This window comes from Monodelphis domestica, chromosome 2, assembly GCF_027887165.1.
Source record: "Monodelphis domestica isolate mMonDom1 chromosome 2, mMonDom1.pri, whole genome shotgun sequence".
Taxonomy (NCBI): domain Eukaryota; kingdom Metazoa; phylum Chordata; class Mammalia; order Didelphimorphia; family Didelphidae; genus Monodelphis; species Monodelphis domestica.
In genome coordinates this window covers 338,616,843-338,622,874 of record NC_077228.1, presented here as the reverse complement: position 1 = coordinate 338,622,874, position 6,032 = coordinate 338,616,843, and the positions used below count along the sequence as shown (strand labels likewise).

At 36.1% G+C, this 6,032-nt stretch overlaps 1 pseudogene; it reads left to right on the top strand.

Moving 5' to 3' along the window:
- Positions 1–2,044: 2,044 nt before the first annotated feature.
- Positions 2,045–3,329, top strand: LOC100616971 (COP9 signalosome complex subunit 2-like; annotated as a pseudogene).
- Positions 3,330–6,032: the final 2,703 nt, after the last annotated feature.

Below are 6,032 nucleotides of genomic sequence, written 5' to 3'. Positions count from 1 at the left end.
GTTCTGTAAGATTATTCACTTATAAAAATGAATAATATGGGAATGTTTTATGTGATAATATGCGTATAACTCAGAAAAAAAGAAAAAAAATACATTTTTCATAATACCTGGGGGTATGTTTATAATTGAACTCAGTTACTACATTTGACTCACCAAGTTTATGTCCAGGTATGGCAGGATTGTTAAATGAGTCCTTATTTCAGATTTCTCTGACCTGGTTACAGAAGAGATTTCCAAAAGTTTCTTCTTGCTTCTGAAGGATCATTAGTAAGTTGACTATAGACTTAATATTGGTGTTCAACCAAGCCAAGTGGCTTGCTTCTCCCAGCGTTTTAAATCCACAAAGTTAAAAATTACACTCCCTTCACCTAGAACTAAAAAGAATAAAATGCACCAAGAACTGTTTTGGGGGACCTCATAACCTACAAAGAAAGGCATAAACACGGTTCTTGTCCTATAGGATCTCATGTTCTAGTGGAGGAGTTGCAAACAGCTATATAAACATTTCTCACTTAATGTAAATTCATATCATTTTATATAAAGAACTCTGAAAGGAATCTGTACTCCAAAAAAACCCCTATATTGTACAGTACTTTGCTCTCTCTTTATCTGCTTTTGCTCCTGCCCCTCAACTTAGTCTTCTGTAGCCTCTCACTCCTTCCAAAAAAAATGCCCCCAAAAAAGAAAGAAAAGAAAAACAACTCTAAAAAACAACTCCCCAAGTGAAATCAGAAGAATGAGGCTATGGAGAGACCGCCACCATCCAATCCATTGCACATATGTCTGCCCGAAATGTCTTCTTCCTCTCCTAGGCTCTTCCTCCTACTCTTCATTCTCTAACTCAGTCCTTGAGATATATTCTGACCCCCTCCATCAGTTATGGGAGGTGAAGGAGGAGGGAAATAGTCTTGCCTCCCTCCCTCCTTCCCTTCCCTCCCCAAATTCATATTAGGTTCACATTATTTTACATAGAAGTCTTTGTAATGGGTAAATCAAGAACTGTCTGTTTATATCCATGATATATACAGAGTAGATGGAAGAAAAAGTTTTCCTTTCTCAGAAGGAAAACTGTACTGGTAAAAAAGGGCACAAAAGTCCCCTGCAGAAGCTAGGAATTGAGCTGAGTTTTGAAGAAAGCCAGGAGGCAGAGTTGAGGATGGGGGAACATTCTAGGCATGAGGAGCAGGCAATGAGATGCTAAATTGGGGAGGAAGGAGGATGTTGTAGATTTGTAGAGTATAAGGAAGACAGTAAAGCATAGGAAAACAAAGAGACCAAATTTTTAAAAAGTCAAATAGGGAATTTTCTATTTGATCCTTGAAGCAATAGGGAACCATTAGAGATTATTAGAGGGAAAGAATGACATTTTAGAAAGATCCCTTGGTAGCTAAGTTAAAAATGGACTGGAGGAGAGAGTCTTGAATCAAATAGACCAAATGGGTTATTGCAAAAGTCTAGGTGGGAGGACAGGGCCTTCAATGGATGGTGTCAAAATCAAATAAGAAAGAGGAGCAGGTGGGATATAGATGACACAAAAGGATCACTGGAGACTTAGTATTGACCTAGAAAATGACATATTAACATTATCTATGTTTTATTGTATTTTTAAATTATTTTTGTTAAATATTTCCCAATTGCATTTTAATTTAGTTCAGACCACAGTTGAGAGTGTTGTGGAACAGAACTCATATTCAACTCCAAGGTGACAGCTGTGTGAGTGGAAAGGAGGGGATACTTTTTTTTTAAACGTCTTGGAGTCAATACTGTGTATTGGCTCCAAGGCAGAAGAGTGGTAAGGGCTAGGCAATGGGGGTCCAGTGACTTGCCCAGGGTCACACAGCTGGGAAGTGTCTGAGGTCACATTTGAACCTAGGACCTCCCGTCTCTAGGGCTGGCTCTCAATCCACTGAGCTACCCAGCTGCCCCCTTAGGGGATACTTTTTTAAAAGAGGGGATATAGAGGAGAAATATCATGAAAGTAGAAACAAAAATAAACCCTTTATGAGTATTAGGCAAGTGATAACTTATGACAAGCTCTGTGAAAATGTCTGACATGGAGGATGATTTCATGTGTGATGATAAAGAGGGCTATGACCTAGAATACTTTAAAGATAGTAACTGAACCAAATGTGGATTTGGAAAATCAGTGTTACAATTCCAAAGCATTGAAGGAAGGTGACTCCAAAGCAGTTTCCAGATGGTTTTGGAGCTGGAAGGTGAAAAGGAAAATGGGGATTTAAAGCACTGAAGTAGATTACTAAAATAAACTTCAAGTTGATAAACTCTCCAGAAATGATGAATAGATATTAAACAACTATTAACCCACATTTGGAGTGCAATCACAGGAAATTCGTCTGAAAAGCCCATTAATCTATTCTTGATTATATCTCCTTCCAAACAGATGGATTTACAGCAGGAATTCTATGAAACAACACTGAGAGCTCTGAGAAATGCTAAGAATGATAGGCTGTGGTTTAGGACAAACACAAAGCATGGAAAATTCTATCTAGAATGAGAAGAATATAGAAAGCGTCAAAAAATTTTGCACCAGTTGCATCAGTCATATCAAATAGATGATGAAGATGACCTTAAAAAGATATACAATTATTGGAAATGTAAGCATTCAAATGTATACAGCACAGAAAAATTACAAAAAATTCAAAACATCATATAGACAATCACTGCATAACAAGTCAGTCATCTCCCATCCACTGATCATGGGTGTCATTAGAAAATGTGTTGGTAAAATGCACTTAAGAGAAGGTGAATTTGAGAAGGCTCATAGTGATTGTTTTTGAAGCATTCAAGAATGAGAATGAAGTCAGGTAATTCCAGATGAAGCACTAGCTTAAAATATTTGATCTTAGCAAACATGCTAAACATACTAATGAAGCTGGGAATAAATCCATTTGATTCTCAGGAAGTAAAGCCATAGAAAAATGATCCAGAGATTCTAGCAATGATGAATTTAGTTAAGTGCCTGTCAGAATAATAGCATCACCTACTTTGAGAAGATTCTGAAAAGAAATCACAGCAATGTCAGGGGCAATCCTGTCATAAGAGAGCACATCAAAAAGCTTTTGCAAAACATCAGAAAACAAGTACTTATAAAATTGTCTTACACAAGAATACATATTTCTTTTATTTCTAGAGAATTAAACATAAATGTAGTTGAAATAAAGAATTTACTAATCCAATGTATATTGGATAATATTCATGGTTGAATTGATCAAGTCAAAAAGCTCCTAGAATGGGATCATCAAAAGGGGAACAATGTCCAGTATGCTGCACTAGATAAACAGACCAACCAGCTAAATTCTTTCAAGTGAGAACTGTGGGAGTAGAAACACAGAAGAAAAACATTCACTTGATCACATGATCCAATGGGGATGTGATTGGGGATGTAGACTCTAAATGATCACTCTATTGCCAACATTAATAATATGGAAATAGGTCTTAATCAATCTAAAACCCAGTGGAATAGCTCGTTGGCTATGGGAGGGGGGATGGAAAGAACATGGATCATGTAACCATGGAAAAGTATTCTAAATTAATTAATTAAAGAAATAAAATTTTTAAAAAAGAATAAAGCAGTACTCAATAAAGTTTCAAATGGAAGAAAAAATTCTTTCAAGTGAGCTGTAGTCATTAAATTGGCTTAACAGAGGACAAACTTTTACAAGACATATTTAAGGCAACAGTGCAATGATGTAAACCTTAAGAGAACTGGGAATGACAGGACTACTATCAGTTGACATGCCCTGAAAATTATTGGAGTTATGGGAGAAATGGTTTTTTTTATCAACTGATTTGTATTTTATTGCTGCATTTATCCCAAGAAAAACAGTTTTAATCTCCAGAAGAACACCCAAATGCCATGGGATTATGCTGTATTGGCATGTTACCCTAAATACATAACATCATAATAATTTACCATGGACAACTAGGGATCAGAGAGATTTTTGTCATGATTTTAAATACACTGACCAATTTCTACTGTTGGTTAAATTTAAATAAAAATTTAAAAATAAAACTGTTGTTTTTATCTACAGCAACTTTCTCACAGAAATAATTACAGTAACTTGAAACGTATATATACCTTTTTGAACACTTCCTTTTCTCATATAAAAATTAAAATATTTGCTGCATTTTGCAAAAAAGTAAAAGCTTTCTAGTTTATTAAATTTACATAACTGTGTTTGGGAGAGACTGTGATCTCTAGATAAACCAGCTATGTTAGGCCCAGGAACTCTCTAAAGACTGTTAATTTTATGAACTGTGTATATAAGGACTGTGCTAAATGGAATGGCATTTAGGGGAGCCAATAAGAACTATACCACATGTGTTTAAGACTTTAGTGCAAGGCACTGTGGAAAGAACTAGAAAGGATAATGCTTGAGCCTCCCCAGCACCCCATAGAACTCTCCAGAATTTTGAATATGGGGAAATGTGCAAAATACATTCCCAGGTGATTTGTAGAGAATGACAAATATTTAACCAGGAGAAGGGAGTAATGGGGATTGAATTGGACTTCTGGAGTCATTCCAGGAAGCAGGTGCTCAGACCTCCCTTGAAAATTTCCAGGCATGATTCCTAGAATGGTCCATATAGATCAATTTATCCCTGACATATATGTGTGTTACATATAATCTATAAATATATAAAGAGATAGAGACAAAGAGAAGAGAAGGAAAAAGAAGAGAAAATAAGAGAGGAGAGCAGAGGAGAGGGGAGGAGAGGGGGGGAAGAAGAGAGATAAAAGACAGAAAAGGAGCACAGAGAGATGGAGAGAGAAACTGTTGTTGAGAGGGAGGCAGAAGTAGAGGAAATTATGCTGGTCTTGGAGTCAGGAGATCTGGGTTGCATCCTGTCTCAGATGCTTATTAGTTGTGTGACTCCAGCCAAGTCACTCAATGGCTCTGAGCCTCAATTCCTTCATCTGTGAAATCTGGTTGGAAAAGACAGCTTCTGAGGTCGCTTTCAGCCCTATATTTAGGAATGCATGACCTGTAAAATGGAGACACTAATATTCAAATATTGTCTAGCTCACAGGTTTTTTGTCAGGAAATATATATTGGTATATATAGCATTTAAATATGTATAATGTATAACATGTACATATAATATTTAACTCAATATATAATTTATAATATATACATGTGTGTTTGTGTTTGTGTATATGGGTGTGTATAAATAAAAATATACTAATATATATTTTATATATGTTTATATATTGCTGTAAATGTTATATTTGTAATATATAAAGTTAAAAATATATTTGTGATATATAATATATTTAATATATAAAATGTATATATACACACATATATTATATATGCATATTATATATATATATGTATATATATATACACACACACATACACACTGCTAGATGACACAGTGAATAGAATGCCAGGCCTGGAGCCAGGAAGATTCTTCTTGAGTTTAAATCCATTCTCAGACACTTCCTAGCTGTGTGACCCTAGAAAAGTCGCTTAACTCCCTTTTCTACTGTCTCCTCATCTATAAAATGAGCTGGACAAGGAAATGGTAAACCACTTTGGTGTCTTTGCCAAGAAAACCCTAAATAGGGCCATAAAATGTCAGACATGACTGAAAAATGACTGAGTGAAAATGTGCATGGGTGTAATTTTCCTAGAAGAGCAGACAAGAGTACTTCCTAGAGAGCTTGGCATTTGCTCCAGCCCCTTTTGGTGGGACTTATATTCCAGCTCCTTGTTGAAACATACACATGGCTTAGCAGCTCCTGGTTGGGTCCTTGATCCTCAGGGATTGGGTGTTATGTTGAAGATCATTTGGTTAAAGCCAGTACTGTCTGAGCATTTCACAAAGTCCAGAACTTCTGACCAGCCTTTAAGTTCCTTCAGATCCAATGTGTGGTTATCTCCACCAAAAAGTTTTAGAGTAACCAGGAACCACCTCCACTGACTCAACTAACTCTTGAATTCATAAAGTAACTGCCAACACCAGAAAGATCTGTCCATTTTCAGTGACTTGTCTGTCAGTCTGTT